The sequence below is a fragment of the Podarcis gaigeae genome (genome assembly GCF_964106915.1).
Source record: "Podarcis gaigeae genome assembly, chromosome: 3".
Taxonomy (NCBI): domain Eukaryota; kingdom Metazoa; phylum Chordata; class Lepidosauria; order Squamata; family Lacertidae; genus Podarcis; species Podarcis gaigeae.
In genome coordinates, this window is record NC_139680.1 from 13959577 (window position 1) to 13978269 (window position 18693).

General features: G+C 44.4%; 1 protein-coding gene across 1 annotated transcript in view; it reads left to right on the top strand.

Moving 5' to 3' along the window:
• Positions 1-18693, top strand: part of PLCB4 (phospholipase C beta 4) — a 665275-nt gene that overhangs the window by 631467 nt on the left and 15115 nt on the right. The window lies entirely within an intron of this gene.

Here is an 18693-nt window from a genome sequence, read left to right on the forward strand (position 1 = left end):
CAAAATTCAGAAGCAATACAAAACACAAGTGAGTGAGAAGATTAAAGATTTCCTTCTAAACAGCAAGCAATATGTACATACCAAGGAAGTGCTTCATTCTGCCACTGGGAAACCCTCAAGAAGCGGTAAAGTGACTCAGTTGGCACGGCCCCATGACCAATTGATCTGTGCATGAGTTTCTCCTTAACTCTTCCCAAAACCATCCAATTTAGACATAGCTAGCCTGTGTGGCTTGCCTGACTGGCTACATGCAGATCATTCATTGGTGGCTATGTGCAGATTATTCATTAGTAGCTATGTGTAGATCATTCATTACTGGCTATGTGCAGATTATTCATGAGTGACTATGTGCAGATTGGGACGTGGGTGGCGCTGTGGGTTAAACCACAAAGCCTAGGGCTTGCTCATCAAAAGGTTGGCAGTTCAAATCCCCGTGATGGGGAGAGCTCCCATTGCTGGGTCCCTGCTCCTGCCAACCTAGCAGTTCGAAAGCAGGTCAAAATGCAAGTAGATAAATAGGTACCGCTCTGGCGGGAAGGTAAACGCGTTTCCGTTCACTGCTCTGGTTCGCCAGAAGCGGCTTAGTCATGCTGGCCACATGACCCGGAAGCTGTATGCTGGCTCCCTCGGCCAATAAAGTGAGATGAGCGCCGCAACCCCAGAGTCAGTCACGACTGGACCAAATGGTCAGGGGTCCCTTTACCTTTACCTTTATGTGCAGATTATTCATTAATGGATACGTGCAGAGTATTCATTACTGGCTTTTTGCAGATTATTCGTTACTGGCTATATGTAGATCATTCATTACTGGCTACCTGCAGATCATTCATTACTGGCTACATGCAGATCATTCATTAGTGGCTATGTGCAGATTATGTGCAGCCATTAGTGGCTATGTGCAGAATTATTCATTAGCCACCCCCTCCCAATGCCTCAACAATGTCCAACATCAAAGAAGTTACCTAGCACTATCACTTCCTCCCAATTGATTAGGACATTAAAGGCTTTTCTCATGGCATCAAAGAACTTAGCAAGGGATAAGTAGGGGGAAGGAACAGAGGGAGGAAGGATAACCATGTCAGATCACTAACTCCTCGAAAGACAATTTATCTTCTGGATAGATTGTCCATACAACTTGGTGAGGACATGGATCCAAAACAAGCAAAACGCAGTGTTGCGAAATTTGGATGCCCCCAATCTCTGCCACGCTGTGGCAAGTTTCTAGGGGGTCCAGGCAATCCCCAAGGGTCAGTATCCCTGCGAGAATCAAGATGCGGCAGAGGCTATCATAGCTTTAAGAAATAGGATTCATTCACATATCGGCATGGACTGCTTGGATGCAGAGGAATAGTGGGGGGAATCAGATGCGGAAGCCCAAGAGAAGAAGGCTCAGGGCTCAGAGCCCAGGGAATGGTGGTGGGGTGACAATGAGTTGTAAGAGGGAGAAGACTGAGAAGAGGAGTTGTCGGAAGCTGAAGGGGTAACTGGGCTTAGTGAGCTGGGGGAGTCTGTGACAGAGAGAAGTCTAGAATCAGAGGCAGAAGCTGAAGCAGGAGAGTGGGTTGAGGGAGGCCAAGAGGCAGAGATGAGTCCACTTGGTGAAGATTCATAAGCATCTCTCCCTCCTGCAAGCTCCCCTCCATCCTGGTCTCTCAGAACTAGAAGAGACAAGAAAAGAGTGATGGAAGCTCCTCCCCCTCCCAGCCTTCTCCCTTTTCTTCCTCTGACTACTCATCATTGTCCCACCACCACCAGTCCCCATGCTCTGAGCCTTCTTCCCTCGGGTGTTTCCCAGCTGGGTCCTCCCACCATTCCTCTGCACCCAACCAGTCCCATATTTTCACCTGAATTTAGATGGAGGGAGCCCAGATCTTACAGCATGGTCATCTCCAGAGGGGCTTGTTCCCCACAGTAGTGCAGTTCATGAGTGCAAGGCATCTCCCCCAGCCTGCCTTCAGCCAACTGGCCAGAAGTCCTGTAACTCCACACTTTGTTGAGTGAAATCCTCACGATTCCTCATGCCACGAACTCTTCCTGAGAGATCGCACCCAGTTACCCTGGCAACCTTCCACACCTCCTGTTTCTGATCGCACTTCATGGCGGGGGGGGGGGGGGAGAACAGATCTCTTGCATTACCAATGGCCTTCAATCATTACGTGGTCTGCCAAAACCCTCCGCAGTTTTCAAGTGGTCCATAGGGTGTTTGGGAACTGCTGACTTAAGGCATGCTGAATCATAGAATAATAGAATTGTAGGGTTGGAAGGGACCACAAGGATCATCTAAGTCCAACCGAAATCTTTTGTCCAACATGGGGGTCTGAACCCACAACAATCAGATTAAGAGTCTTGTGCTCTCCCAACTGAGGTGTCAATGGCCTGTTTTATTTCTGAATGGCCCTAGCTTGGCCAGGTCATTTTGCTTAGGCTAGCCCAGGAATTCTGCGGTTAGCATTTTCCCTTCATATCCTGAATAACCAAAATCCTATAATTTCTCTCTGCTATTTACTAATAGACTCAGTTACCTCATAGCTGTAACAATACACTAGACCTGAATCGTTAACACAAATAGAAGTCATTAGTATTGCAGTAATTGAAATTAATAAGATTTTGGAACGCAGATACCATAAAAAATCATCAAACCATCAAGTCCAGCACATGGGGGGCCACCTAAATTATTTAGTTTGGTATTTGAATGATTGGATTTTATTAACTGTTTTATAATTTGGCATTGTTATAATGAGGCTATCATTGGGTTGTAACTGAAAACTAGTAAGACTTATTATCATCAATACACTAGACCTGAATTCCACCCCCTTGGGTTTTAGGGGAGGAAAGCAGGAAAGGTCAAAGGAGCACAAGGATGTTCTGACCTCACTTCCGCTTTGCCAGCACAAGCGAAGGACAGGAAATTCTCTCTCCCACCCTGTCCTTTATGGTTGTGGCCTGAATCGTGAGGATTCCACTCAACAAAGTGTGGAGTTACAGGACTCACCGGAAAATTGGACCTTCTAGGAAGAGATGGAGAAAGGAAAAGACTGGTCTTTGTGGGGAGGGGGGCAAGAACAAGGGAAAACTGGAAGGGGCAAAGTAGAAGGGCTAGTTATGCTGGCTGCTGTTTTTGCTGTCCACAATGAACAGATAATCTTCATACACTCCTCTCATTTCACGCCTTTGAAAGGCTCTACTTTGCAGATTGCAGAAAAAAGAGTTTTTGACAAGCAATGGAGCAACTTAAGCAAGGGAACCAGCGATGCTTTTCTGCAGGGATGGAGGAAATGGGACTGTCTCCCATTACCCTAGCCTATATGGCAAATGGTTAGCAATTGTGGGAACTGTAGTTCAGCAAGATTGGGAGGGCCATGCAGGCTCCCAATTCCTGCTTTGATGCCCTCACATTATGGGACGCGGGTGGCGCTGTGGTCTAAACCACTGAGCCTCTTGGGCTTGCCGATCAGAAGGTTGGCAGTTCAAATCCCCGCGACGGAGTGAGCTCCCATTACTCTGTCCCAGCTCCTGCCAACCTAGCAGTTTGAAAGCACACCAGAGCAAGTAGATAAATAGGTACCACTGCGGCAGGAAGGTAAACAGCGTTTCCATGCGCTCTGGTTTCCGTCACAGTGTTTTGATGCGCCAGAAGCGGTCTAGTCATGCTGGCCACATGACCCAGAAAGCTGTCTGTGGACAAACGCTCGGCCTGAAAGCGAGATGAGTGCCACAACCCCTAAGGCCTTTGACTGGACTGGAATCATTATTCTTTGTGGAAAGAAGAAAAGAAAACCAGTATTTTTTTTTTTAACCAAAAATAAAAAAGGTTAACCTTCCTTAGTATGTGTTCTTTAAAGGCAAGATCTAAATAGAAGAAAGAAAATAAAACAATCCCATCCAGCGCACAATCCCAGTCATGGTCCAGCAGACGAACAGCTGGAATTGAGGAATCAGCATTCTAGAGATACTAAATGGCAAATAGCATTCCAGTCAACCCTGACCTCTGGTCTCTTGTTTCCTGTTTTGATCGTCTGCCTTCTGCGCGAAGGCAACGTGGATTGTACTTTGTGTGGCGCAAAGGGGGAAGGGAGGGCGTCGGACTCCCATCCATTAAAGGCTGAGCTGAAAATATACCCAAGTGGGGGCTCTTAAATGAAGCTCTTCAAAGAAAGTGCAGGATTAGACTGGATTAGCTGCCGCGTCACAGAGCCACACACAGAATGAGTTATGTAATGTGATTCTCTTTGTAGTGCAGCGACTGGACAAGAGTGCCGTTCCTAAGAATGACAGAAATAAGCAAGAACAGGACCAAGAAGGGGAAAGGATATTTTGACAAGATGTTTCCCCAAAAGCTCACCCCCATTAAAGCGTGTGGTGTTGTTGGCCTCCATGTGTCTCAAAGGACTGCTTTGAGCTGTGTTAGCAGCACCAAAGCGACCTCCCCGGGGCACAAGTCTAAGTAGTGTCTAGTCTAAGGAGATCCTGGGCTGCCCAAAAGATAAGACCCCTCTCTTGGCCTCGCTGATGTGGTCCCACAGGTATTCTGCAAAGCAGTGGAGGTTTAGAATCACTGTTTTCTTTCTCCTAGATGTTACAGTGATAGTTTGGCCCAAAACCCTACGTCGTGCGATTCACTCAAAGACGATGCCAAAGGCTGGCAAATGGCCCCCTGAAACTATTAGCAGTGAAAATGCCACGTTTCGTGATAGGCCCTAAAATGAGTCCTTGGTGCCCTCTGTGCCCTTGGGGTCACAGTTTTGGCCAAAAACCTGACGTCGTACAATTCACTCAAAAACAGTGCCAAACACCTGCAAATTGCCCCCTGCAATGTTTGGCACTGCAAACGGTGTATTCCCAAGTAGGCAACAAAAGGAGCAGTAAAGAAAGAGAAATATTTGCTTTCTACCCCTGGATTATTTGGAGATAATCAAGCAATGAAGCCAGGTTGGAATGACGCAACAAGCTGGACTCTTACGGTGTGGCAGAGCAAGAGAGAGGGAGGAACATCACAGAGTTTTTGCACCAATATACTGCTGGTTCATATTAAACTATAGTTTGTTTTAAACCATGGTTTAATGTGGCATGCAGGGACGTGGGTGGCGCTGTGGGTTAAACCACAGAGCCTAGGACTTGCCGATCAGAAGGTCAGTGGTTCGAATCCCCGCGACGGGGTGAGCTCCCATTTCTTGGTTCCTGTTCCTGCCAACCTAGCAGTTCGAAAGCACGTCAAAGTGCAAGTAGATAAATAGGGACCGCTCCGGCGGGAAGGTAAACGACGTTTCCATGTGCTGCTCTGGTTCACCAGAAGCGGCTTAGTCATGCTGGCCACATGACCCGGAAGCTGTACGCCGGCTCCCTCGGCCAATAAAGTGAGATGAGCGCTGCAACCCCAGAGTCGGTCACGACTGGACCTATTAGTCAGGGGTCCCTTTACCTTTACCTAATGTGGCATGCAAACCAGCGCATTATGAATCTAAACTGTAAAAGACACTGACTTTTTACTGGGTCTTTTACTTGTTGTAACACTTTAAAATCTTTACCACAAGCTTCTGCCCCCCCCCCCTTTTAACTAAGCTTCTATTCTGTCCTAAAAATAATCCATCTATTTTTTTCCTGGGGAGAGAGGATCTTTTCATGTGATTATGATAAAACCAAATGCATTTGCTTTCTCTGTACAGAAATAATCCTCTTGGCTGAGGCTCAGAATCGAGTCGTGTCTCCGCTTCCCTCGGTTATTTGCAGAATTCTATTTCTTGCACAACCTGAAATTGCGTTTTTGAGGCCTAGCCGTTGCCACTGGGTTTGCTGCTCCTCTTGCTGCAGGCCAATGCCCCCTTGCTGAAAAGAATAGAAATAAAGGGATGAAATTAAGATTTGGACTGGGTTTTTGCTTTGCAAAGAGTCAAAGCTGTTACAAATCTGCAAAAGTGTCTACAAGGCCTCATGGGAGAAGGGTAAGGGTAAGGAGGATTTCTAATCAGATTTGCACATTTATTTTCCAGTTCTGACATATGCAATTGAGTCTTGTCACCTTCTTAAATGCTATGACGGCTGCTGTGTGTGAACAAAGCTGCCTAAATGCTCATTCATTTGGGGGAAAGCAGGAGGCAGGCTAATCCTGTTTCACTGATGTTTTGAGAAATCTGACATGTTCAAATTGAGGGGTGTGTTCAAATGAGCAGGATTATTGGGATTCTAGCCTTTTACAACCGTCACACAAAGATTTTCTAAGTGCTCTAAATGCCTAACCGTGAAGCAGTAGAGGCAGGGGCATAGCATCGGGGGAGGGGGGCTGCTGCTGCTGGGACATTGGGGAGGGGCTGATCACACCACCCACCACCAGCCAGTCCTGCGCCACTTTGCAAGGCTGGGATCTGATGCTCAGCGCTGCTTTGAGGAGGGCGGCAAGAGAAGGATGGCATGAGAAGCCACCTGGACTTCGATCCCAGGCCCTTGGGGGCGTGGCTGTGATTGAAGTGCGCAGGACGTCATTCTCACGATATGGTATGATAATCTTTATAGTCATTGTTCCATACAGAACAACGAAATTGAAAATCTACATCAGACCTTCTGAAACCCACAAGTCTGCTATCCCAGCTATCCCAGCCTGGTTAGCCCCCTAAAAACTTTGATACAGTGGTACCTCGGGTTACATACACTTCAGGTTACATATGCTTCAGGTTACAGACTCCGCTAACCCAGAAATATTACCTTGGGTTAAGAACTTTGCTTCAGGATGAGAACAGAAATTGTGCTCCGGCGGCGCGGCGGCAGCAGGAGGCCCCATTAGCTAAAGTGGTGCTTCAGGTTAAGAACAGTTTCAGGTTAAGAACGGACCTCCGGAACAAATTAAGTTCGTAACCAGAGGTACCACTGTACCCCATAACTGAATACAATATACTCCCATAGAGACTACCTTACATTGTGTTTAAAACCAAAATCGCATTTGGAGAGAAACTGTTTCTCAGGTGGCTAGTCCTAGTCTTTATAACCTTCTTCCAGGGGATGCAGGTGGCGCTGTGGGTTAAACCACAGAGCCTAGGACTTGCCGATCAGAAGGTCGGTGGTTCGAATCCCCGCGGCGGGGTGAGCTCCCCATGCTCGGTCCCTGCTCCTGCCAACCTAGCAGTTCGCAAGCACGTCAAAGTGCAAGTAGATAAATAGGTACCGCTCTGGCAGGAATGTAAAGGGCGTTTCCGTGCGCTGCTCTGGTTCGCCAGAAGCGGCTTAGTCATGCTGGCCACATGACCCGGAAGCTGTAGCTCCCTCGGCCAATAAATCGAGATGAGCGCCGCAACCCCAGAGTTGGTAACGACTGGACCTAATGTTCAGGGGTCCTTTTACCTTTACTTTTACCTTCTTCCAAAAGGCAGAAGCTGAAAGAGATCGTTTCTGGGGTGCGCACGCCACCCTCCCAAGAGCGGCTTTGCGAGGCTAGGATCATTCCAGCCTCGCAAGCAGCTCAGGGCTGGGTTTGCTCTGGCAGCATCGGTGGCGAGAGCTCTGTTTGCGTATGGTGAACTCCTTTCGCCTTCCATGCGCTGCCTCATGTTTGAACCCTGGTGCGCATGTGCACCCACCCACCCTAGGCATTATTAAAGCACGCTCTGCCACTGCGTACAGGCACACCCCGATCTAGGCATGTTTACTCAGAAGTAGAACCAACTCTATTGAATGGGGCTGACTTCCCTGCCAGCATGCATAGAGTTGCAGTCTTTGGTACATTTCCTAAGGATAATGTTACCCATTTCTTAGTCTGAAGGCTTCTTTTTGGGTCGTCCTGCCAAGAGGATATTGCTGGCTTTAATTACTGACTGTGTTGCAAACCTGTTCGTCAAGGGTAAGTAAAATAAGAAAACATATCTGGGAAAAGCAGCAAGAACAGCCTACTTTGAGCTGAGTACCAGACAACTGCTCTAAGATAAAACTAATGTCTCCTCAAATAAATAGAAGGAAGGGGAGTTCAGTTCAGAGATCATACACACACACACACACACACACACACACACACCGTATTTTTCTGTCTATAAGACGCCCCCATGTATAAGATGCCACCTATTTTTAGGGACCCATATTTAAGAAAATGAGGGGAGATGGCCCCATGTATAAGATGCCCCTTAATTTTTGACATTATTTTTTTGGGGGGGGACCTAGTCTTATACACGGAAAAATACGGTCTATATAATTTTTATTAAATTTCCTGTTTTACAATTTAGAATATTGAGAAAACCTTACAATCTCAATGCCTTCCCTTCTTCTCTTTCCATGGTTCATTTTGCATAACATAAATCCCTGCATATTTTATATAAACTAAACCATTCCGTATTCCATTATTACATCCATCAAAACGTATTTACACTGTTGAATTTATCTCAATGCTGCTGTTTTCAAGTGTACACAATTATCCCCCATATATTCAATAAACATTTTCCAATCTTCTTTAAAAGAATGTTCTTCTTGTTCTCTTACTCTATAAGTTAGATCTGCAAGCTGCGCATATTCCAACAGTTGAAGTTGCCATTCTTCTTTGCTCGTTTTCCATTTTTGGATTTCAGTTCAGAAATCCTCACATGCAATAGACAAATCAAACAGGTGATAGGTGCTTTTACTGCTGACATATGAACTGTGTGGATAGTGTTGTTATATAGCTTATCCACTAGGTGGCAGTGGATAGAGTCACGGGTTTCCTGCTGTTGCTCGTCCTTCATTCAGCAAGACAATAAAGTTCTTATCTAGCTTCCCAACTAGAGTCTTCTCTAAGCCCTCCATCACGGGCACCTTTATGGTATTGCATGCCATTTCTGTGGGCAGACCCAGCCTTGCCACATGCAAGTGGAGATGTGTTCCACTGGTACACCAAAATCTGTCCTCCATTTTCTCAAATGTTCTTTTCCTCTGCAAAAGAGGCTTCTCAGGGCACTTTAGAATTGCCCTGAAAATTATAAAATAAAATTATATATATATTAGAATTGCTTTAACATGGGATTGAGGTGACTTTATCATTGCAAAGTGGCTGTGGCGGACTCCTTCTCCCCTTGATATTTAATTTTCTGCATGCAGGGAATTGTCTTTTATTTTTTTTACTGCGGGAAAGAATTCAATCCTGTGAGCTCTCCTCTGTAATCTGAAATAGCACAGCTCAGAGACAAATTTGCCAAGATAGTAAGAATGAGACCTCCTTGACTCGAATTACTGAGGCATTCTTTATATAGAAGTGGAGCAGATTAAATGTCCACAAGGATGAGCCATATTCATCAATTGGATTAGGTCTGGAGATTTTTAAAGAAGCTTGCTTGAGGGTACTGGGTCAAGGCAATTACTTACTTGAGGTGAAACTTTAACAAGAGGTAAATGTATAGAGAGAAGGTAATCTAGATTGGGGTTTTTTTGGGTGTGGGGCCCCTCTCTCCATATTTCTGATAAAGTCCTTATTTCCTCAGCATTAATTTCTCCATTTCAGATTTTCTCTGTTTCTCATTTTCCCAATCTTCAATTCAGTTCTCCACATCAGTTTGTGATTTTTTAAAGAAGTCCACACAAAAATTAAACAGCATTTTAGTGCTATTTTCCCTGAATATAAACATTTTGCATGCAGTTTTGTCTAAGATTCAAAGCAACTTCCCTTAGTATAAAACATCCTTGCATCATATATATATATTTCTGCAAACTTCCCTCCGGCGTATGCATTTTGAGACGCATTCCTTGGCTGCAGAACTGCATTGCAAAATTCGGAGAAGTGCGAATTTTGAGGACTGGCTGTGTTTTGGTTTGTGTATTTTTCCAGAAAAGCACAAATGAGGCAGATTCACCTTTAAATGCAAAATAAATCAAATCCTCCTCCTTGGGTGCTAACCATTAATTGAACAGCGTCAACTATCACTTGGGCGGGGGAGCAGGGAATGATCATTTTCATTGCAGTTATGTGTTGCGTAACAAGAATATCAGGTGCATCAGCATTCAGCATTGTTTGAGAGTGTGGTGGGGAGGAAAGGCAGATACCGAAGAGCTCTTTCTGAGCATATTATTCATGCATCAACTGTGTTCGTCTCGTAGGCACCGAGTTTGTTGGCCTAAATACAGGTTTCCTCTCTGCATCAGGGAGTGATCATTTCTTTCCATGTCACTTGGGATATTCGCAATGAGGGGTGACGTCTCCTCTTTCGCGGCTCCAAAGGGAGGAAGTTAAGAAATGTGGAAATGTTAAAGATAGGATGGGCAAGCAATTTTATAGGTAATGAGCTTCTTAATTTGGGAAAGGATCTATTGAATAAGTATTATCCTCGTATCTACGGGACCGCCTCTCCTAGTATGCCCCGCAGAGGACCCTTAAGGTCCATGAATAACCATAGTTTAGATGTCCCAGGCCCTAAGGAAGTCAGACTATCCTCCACCGGGGCCAGGGCCTTTTCAGTGATGGCTCTGACCTGGTGGAATGCTCTGTCCCATGAGACTAGGGCCCTTCAGGATTTAACCTCCTTCCGTCAGGCCTGTAAGACAGAGCTATTCCGCTGGCCTTCAATTTGAATTCAGCCTGATCTTTTATTTCCCTTCTCTCCCCCCCCCCCCCCTTTATGAAGATCACCCGCTCTGAGACCCCACAGCTAATTCTCCCCTGGCCTCCTCGCTGGTCCAAGTAGAACCAATTCAGCCAGCTAGCCCTGGGGATTGATTTTTGAATTTTATTGTTATTCATGTTTTTATACTGTATTTTATGCTGCTTTTATAATTAAGTGTTTTAAATTTCTTGTTAGCTGCCCTGAGCCCGGTTTCTGAACCGGAAAGGGCAGCTATAAATGCATTTATTATTCCTTCACTAACACTAGTAAGCGACGTAGCAGAACAGATTCCCCTCAATATAGCTGGAAGCTAGTTTGCAGATTTGTTTGAATCTCTTAGTTAAGATTATTTCCTGGTGTCCCATTTAATCCCTCTTAAAACAATAAAGACATAAGAGTCTTTCTGAGTAAAGTAACAAAAAGTTTACTCACATTTCAATTCACAATTAGATCCCTGAAAGGCAGACTTTACTTAGTAGTTGCACAAAGAAACTGTGAGGGCCTTCTCGGTAGTGGCACCCGCCCTGTGGAATGCCCTCCTATCAGATGTCAAAGAAATAAACAACTACAGTGGTACCTCGGGTTACATATGCCTCGGGTTACATATGCTTCAGGTTACATACGCTTCAGGTTACAGACTCCACTAACCTATAAATAGTGCTTCAGGTTAAGAACTTTGCTTCAGGATGAGAACAGAAATCATGCAATGGCGGCACGGTGGCAGCAGGAGACCCCATTAGCTAAAGTGGTGCTTCAGGTTAAGAACAATTTCAGGTTAAGAACGGACCTCCGGAACGAATTAAGTACTTAACTTGAAGTACCACTGTATCTGACTTTTAGAAGACATCTGAAGGCAACCCTGTTTAGGGAAGCTTTTAATGTTTGATGATTTATTGTATTTTAAATATTTTGTTGGAAGCCGCCCAGAGTGGCTGGGGAAACCAAGTCAGATGGGTAGGGTATAAATAAAATTATTATTATTATTATTATTATTATTATTATTATTATTATTATTATTAGACTGAACTCACGGGCTGCTGGCTAAGAGCCAGCAGACAGCAAAATTACATTAATACAGCAAAATAGCTGCAGGAGAGCAGCAACAAGATAGGAAGCCAGATAAGGCAAGACTGGTGGAGTAGACTAAGAAAATGGCTGCATGACTTGGCTCTTTTATGGAGTCAGTCAGGGCCACACCCATCTCCCAGATCGCAAGTAGGGAGAATAAGGAATGTTGAATTTGACTATACCAGTGGATTACATCCCACAAGAAACGGATGATTTCTCAGCAGTAAAAGTGGAGGAAGGAGACAGGGGAGGAGGGAAGAATTTTCTTCCGGTGCTGCTTCTTTTAAGGAGTTAACCGGAGCTGAAATCACACCGTCGGTAGAGAAGCGTTAAGCAATTCTCAGCATGTACTAATGGTAATAGGATATCAATAATTTAGGAAATTAATCTCTTGGCGAGTGAGCGAGCAATCTCCCCAACTCGACATGCCCAAAGGAAGGAGAGACATCTGCTGTTTACCGAGCAGATCTAAAGCACACTTTGGGGTTCCTCCCCAGCCCTCGGTTTAGTAGCCATTTTTAATTAAGCAGATGGCAACAGAGCTCTCCTAAGGTTCCCAGTGACAGAGCTACGCTTTTGCGCTAGTGAGGGGAAAGCCTTCTGTGCAAATATTTGGTTTCAGCTTCAAACGCAAACATGCAAACCTTGTCATTGCACCCACCGTCTAAATGCTCAGCACGTCTAAATAATAATAATAATAATAATAATAATAATAATAATAATAATAATTCACCACATTCAGCCTCCGGAGAAGATACAGAAGCAGGGTGCGGAAATCAATGCATTGACTTAGCGCTTATGAGACTGGCAAATAGCACTCCAGACTCATCCTGGACACTGTGGGAGGGTAAACACTTCCGCACACGTATATTGGAACAATTCGCCCAACAAATATGAAATCTGTTTAATAAAGGGCAAAGTTCCATTGTGGATTTTTATTCGAGTCCATGGAGATAGACTAGCTCCAGGAAAAAGGGGGGGGGGACCGATCAGCTTTCAGTTGAGGATGATCACAATTTTCTTTAAAAAGCAAACCTAAAACTGCAAAACCATGGGTAACAGCTTTTCTCCCGCTTGGGGTGAGGGTGGACAAATAGCGGACAGGCAGAAAGTTTCTCAGGCATTTCCCTGTTTTCCTGCAGGTTCCCAGAGGCAGCAGATGCTGGTCTATTAGGGCGAATGGAGACCTGTCCCACCAAGATCTGTCTGCCCTCACTTGCCTGCCAACCTGAACAGAGCAGAGGGTGGCTCCAAATATCAGCTGCCTCCTTCCTAGTCTCAGTGCTGCCTTTGCATAATGCAACAAGGAGGAGGATGGAAACAAATGCAAAATGAGTTTGCCCTTCTTATCATTGGCTTTAGTTCCACTTGTGGCTTCCTCCTCCTCGCTTTCTTTCCTTTTCTAAATTTTATTTATGCTATAATAATAATAATAATAATAATAATAATAATAATAATAATAATTTATTATTTATACCCCGCCCATCTGGCTGGGTTTCCCCAGCCACTCCGGGTGGCTTCCAACAAAGTATTAAATTACAGTAGTCTGTTAAACATTAAAAGCTTCCCTAAAGAGGGCTGCCTTTAGATGTCTTCTAAAAGTCTGGTAGTTGTTCTTCTCTTTGACATCTGGTGGGAGGGCGTTCCACAGGGCGGGTGCCACTACCGAGAAGGCTCTCTGCCTGGTTCCCTGTAACTTGGCTTCTTACAGTGAGGGAACCGCCAGAAGGTCCTCGGCGCTGGACCTCAGCGTCCGGGCAGAACGATGGGGGTGGAGATGCTTCTTCAGGTATACTGGACCGAGGCCGTTTAGGGCTTTAAAGGTCAGCACCAACACTTTGAATTGTGCTTGGAAATGTACTAGGAGCCAGTATAGGTCTTTCAAGACTGGTGTTATGTGGTCTCGGTGGCCTCTCCCAGTCACCGGTCTAGCTGCCGCATTCTGGATTAGTTGTAGTTTCCGGGTCGCCTTCAAAGGTAGCCCCACGTAGAGTACATAATAGTAGTCCAAGTGGGAGATAACCAGAGCATGCACCACTCTGGCAAGGCAGTCTGCGGGCAGGCTACGCACCAAATGGAGCTGGAAGACAGCTGCCCTGGACACAGAATTGACCTGCGCCTCCATGGACAGCTGTGAGTCCAAAATGATCCCAGGCTGCGCACCTGGTCCTTCAGGGGCACGGTTACCCCATTCAGGACCAGGGAGTCCTCCACACCTGCCCGCCTTCAGTTCCCCCAAAATAGTACTTCTGTCTTGTCAGGATTCAACCTCAATCTGTTAGCCGCCAGCCATCCTCCAACTGCCTCCAGACACTCACACAGGACCTTCACCACCTTCACTGGTTCTGATTTGAGAGATTGAGCTTATACATTTCACTACCTAAACTCTACAGTGCTACCTTGGTTCTCAAATGCCTTGGTACTCAAACAACTTGTAACCCAAAGACTGCAAACCTGGAAGTAACTGTTCCTGTTTGTGAATGTTTTTCGGAAGCTGAATGTGCTCCATTTTGAGTGTTACGTTTCCGATTAGAGTGCAACATTTCCATTTTGAGTGTTACGCTGAAGTCGGGGGGGGGCGGGTTGCTATTTATTTTTGTTTTTGTTTTTGCGGCTCTATTTTTGTTTTTGTGACTTTGTGGAACCCAGTTCAGCTACTGATGCATTGATTGTTTAACTGCAGTACATTGTTTATTGCTTTCATTTTATGGATCAATGGTCTTGTTGGATAGTAAAAATTATGTTAAATTCATGTTTTAGGGATCGTTTTTAAAAGTCTGGAACGGATTAATTCATTTTGCCTTACTTTCTATGGGAAAGCACACCTTGGTTTTGGAATGCTTTGGTTTTGGAACAGACTTCCGGAATAGATTACGTTTGAGAACCAAGGTACCACTGTGTAGAACTACCTAAACTATATAGAAACTTATTCATGTATGCTACTACAGCAACAAGAATGTTACTTGCCCCAAAGCAGAAGTCCCAGCAAAAGAAGAATGGATACAAATACTTATGTAATATGCAGAAATGGTGAAATTTACTGGAAAATTTAGAAATCAAGATGATAAACTTTTTATAAAAGAATGGAAATGGTTTATTGAATATTTACAGATGAATTGTAAACAGATAAGAACATTGGCAGGATTATTGTAATAACCTGCAGTTTCATAACAGTATATATTTGAAGAAGATGAATAAATGAGCAAATTAAGTTAATTTGGATATGCAGAAGATATTAAGAATAAATTTAAGGAACTGCAGAAAGAGGGGGAAGTTTTGAAATGTCAAAATGATTGTCAAATCAGTGAAATGCATAAACCTGAAATGTATAAGGAATTCATTGATTTATTTTTTTAAAAGGTGGGTGAGGACTGAGCATGCTCAGTGGGTACAAAATCCTGACTGACAGCTGGAGGACCAAAAACGGGTGGGGAGATGCAATAGAATGGAATGTGTAGCACTCCACCTTGCAACAGATACTTGTATCAATCTTAACATTGCCTTCTGTATCATCAGGAGCTAGCATTTGGGGTGTGTGTGTCCAGATTTCATATTTTTACAGCCTCTCTAACCCCAAAAAGATGAGATATTTTCTAAGACATTTTCAGAAATTCCAGACATGCAATTTTAATCTAGATTCTCTCCATTCCCCACACACAAACACCCAAAAAATTCTATATAGTGTGTGTGTGTGGGGGGGAGTACCTCCCCTTTGCAGTAGAAGTAGGTTGCTTACTCACAGCTACTAAAATTGTCAGTCAAAAAAGAGAAAGTGGGAAGGGGAGGGGTGCTGAGAAGATCCGAACTTAATTATATGCTTTGATTTGAATTACACAAAGTGGCGTCTTACTCCTGCTTCCTTTATACAACTCGAAAGAAACATGAGACAAGAAGATTCCCTGTGTGAGTAATTCAGACCTAGTTTACGGTAAGGGACGCCGAAAACAACTTGTCCCCTGTAGGCAGAAAACGAGTCTTTGCAAGAACTGTTTGATCTCGCTTGGGAATTGGAAGTGTGGCAGGAGGGGGGATGGAGAGGGAGAGAGATTTTCGTCATTTCCTCCACTCCTTGTGTAAGCTCACCCCAAACTCTGGTTTGTTTCTTAAAGAGAAGAAGGCATTCAAAGGATGAAGTGGGGCGTTTGTAAGTGGTATGCTGAGAAAAGGGAGGAGAAAGTCCCAGCCAGCAGTTGGAAGATCTGCCATGTTTGGTGGAAATCTGAGCTTTTGCAAACTACAAAACACTTCCAAGGTTGCAAAAACTAAATGTGCACCTCCAGCAAACAGGCCAATGAGGACTAGGAACCCTCAGGGATCATGAAATGTTGAGTGCCTGATGGAAAAGAACAGAAAGGGAAGAGGGGGTGGAATAAACTGCCTGGTTGGCTCGCCAGGACCAAATGTCAGCTTGTAACATGGGACCGCTCCCTATTTATTTTATTTATTCAATTTATATATTGCCCTATACCCGGAGGTCTCTGGGCGGTTCACAGAACAAGATCAAGGCATGCATCCCATGATTCTATCCTACACATACCATCTCACAAATCATGAAATAAAACTTTCTGTTTTGATAATGCAATCACATTTTACACATTTCTAAAATCACACTGTGGTCCTCCATATTGGGCTTTTCTACGATGACCCAAATACCTCCCCACTCTGGTCTGGCTTACATAATAGTCTAAAGAAGAAGCCTAGTTTCATATAAACAAGCAAAAGTAGGAACTGCTGAAAAGACAGCAGTCACTTTGCGATTCTTCTGGTTGTGCCAAGCGTTCCTGACATTTTCCGTTGCAATATCATCAACCCCCCCCCCCCCCCCGGTGCCTATTTCTCTGTCGAGGTCACAGAAAAACAAACAAACAAACAGGTAGACAGCTTAACTATTCTTTGAAAAACCGGAGACCTGTCTAATATCTCTGTTGCATAACCTCATTGCATTTCTGGCTGACTGATTTGTACCGATAGCTAGACATGGCAGTGCTTCTGTGTGTGCAAACCCCCCAAAGCAGCACTGGCATTCAGTGTCCCTGGGATCAGGGCCCTTTTAAGGTGCTTTGTACCACGCCTCTCTCCTCATGCCTCTGCACAAGTTTCTCTAGTATTAGTACTCGAGAGAACATGTCACCTAGGGAATACCTCTCTGTCTCTGGAGAAACAAATCCTAGATTATCTGCACAAGCACACACTGTACGTTCCAGGAAAGGACCTGGGCTGGTGATTCACTGTTCAGAAGTCAGAGCACGTTCTGCTCTAACACTAGCTACTGACTCCAGGAAACCTCACAAGGTCTTTGCAATACAAATATAAACACAGGGAAGTTTCCACTGATATCTTCAAGTGCGAGCTACATTACAACCAGCTCGTTCCCCAGCCTGATGGTTTTACTCTTATTCCACATCACTCCCCCAACAATCACTCTTGGTGACTTGCAGATTGAACCCTCAGAATGAGATAAATAAAAGTGGGGGTGCAGTGCAAGCTCCACGATTTGGGGTACCCTCTGACATGCTTTTAATGTTTAATAGGTTATTGTATTTTAGTGTTCTGTTGGAAGCCGCCTAGAGTGGCTGGGGAAACCCAGCCAGATGGGCTGGGTATAAATAATAAATTAATAATAATAATAATAATAATAATAATAATAATAATAATAATACCCTTCCCCTAACCAGGTTAGACCAGTGGTTCCCAACCTTCTTTTGGCCATGCCCCACCTAAAATCCTAATGCCCCCTCCCGTGACATAGAATTCTTATTACAGTGGTACCTCGGGTTACATACGCTTCAGGTTACATACGCTTCAGGTTACAGACTCTGCTAACCCAGAAATAGTGCTTCAGGATAAGAACAGAAATTGTGCTCCGGCGGCGTGGCGGCAGCAGGAGGCCCCATTAGCTAAAGTGGTGCTTCAGGTTAAGAACAGTTTCAGGTTAAGTACGGACCTCCGGAACGAATTAAGTACTTAACCCGAGGTACCACTGTATTCAAAAAGTGAACTATTCACATACAGGAAACCTAAAAGGCCATTTACTCCTAATAACTCATTCTTGAATTGTCCCTCCCTTAAAAATCAAATTGCCCCCCGTGGAACATATGCCCCATGTTGGAAACCAGAGGGTTAGACATACAAACTGACAATTCTATTTAGTTGCAGGAACTGAAGGATAGCAAACGTTCCTGCCTCCCATGGGGACATGGTGGGCAGCTGGATGAAACTTCTTGGAACTGTATGACATGGGCTATGAAAGAACCTGGTGCCAAGCATGAAGTTCAATACCTATTATTATTATTATTATTATTATTATTATTATTATTATTAGATTAAATTTATATACCACCCTATACCTAGGGGTCTCAGGGCAGTTTTACTAGAAAGCTGGACCAAGAAAGGCAAGAGGTGGACGTTGTCTGCATAACGGCAGTATCCTTCCCTTTCAAAAATTGCAAATCAAAAGCGGAGTTGTTCATAGTAATCAGGCCTGCTTTAAATACATCAATACTTAAAAATAAAGTAGTTTACACGTCCCTTCCCCATCTGCTGATTTTGTTTTTATTTAGTAGGATTATTTGACATCATACTGCTTGCTGCCAGATGGTACAGTATGCTTTTCGAAGTGACCAAGCGAATATTTGTTAGGATGTTCCAGCATGCCTTTTCTTTTTCCCCCCAAACAGCTATCCCACCATGGTTCCAAAAATAGAGGCAACACTTTCTCCACTTGGACAAATAAAAAACGTTATTTGTGGCAATTTGTTTGGTTCTAATTTTTGCCTTAAAAAAAAAAAGGATATTGTGAGAAAATAATTTCTGTTATTATTCAGAGCTGCATTAAGGAAGCTTAATGACTTGGTCATGTCCCACGGGATTCTCTTCCGTCTTAAACAGCAGGTCTCTGTACAGTGGTACCTTGGGTTACATACGCTTCAGGTTACAGACTCTGCTAACCCAGAAATAGTGCTTCAGGTTAAGAACTTTGCTTCAGGATGAGAACAGAAATCGTGCTCCGGCGGCGTGGCGGCAGCAGGAGGCCCCATCAGCCAAAGTGGTGCTTCAGGTTAAGTACAGTTTCAGGTTAAGAACG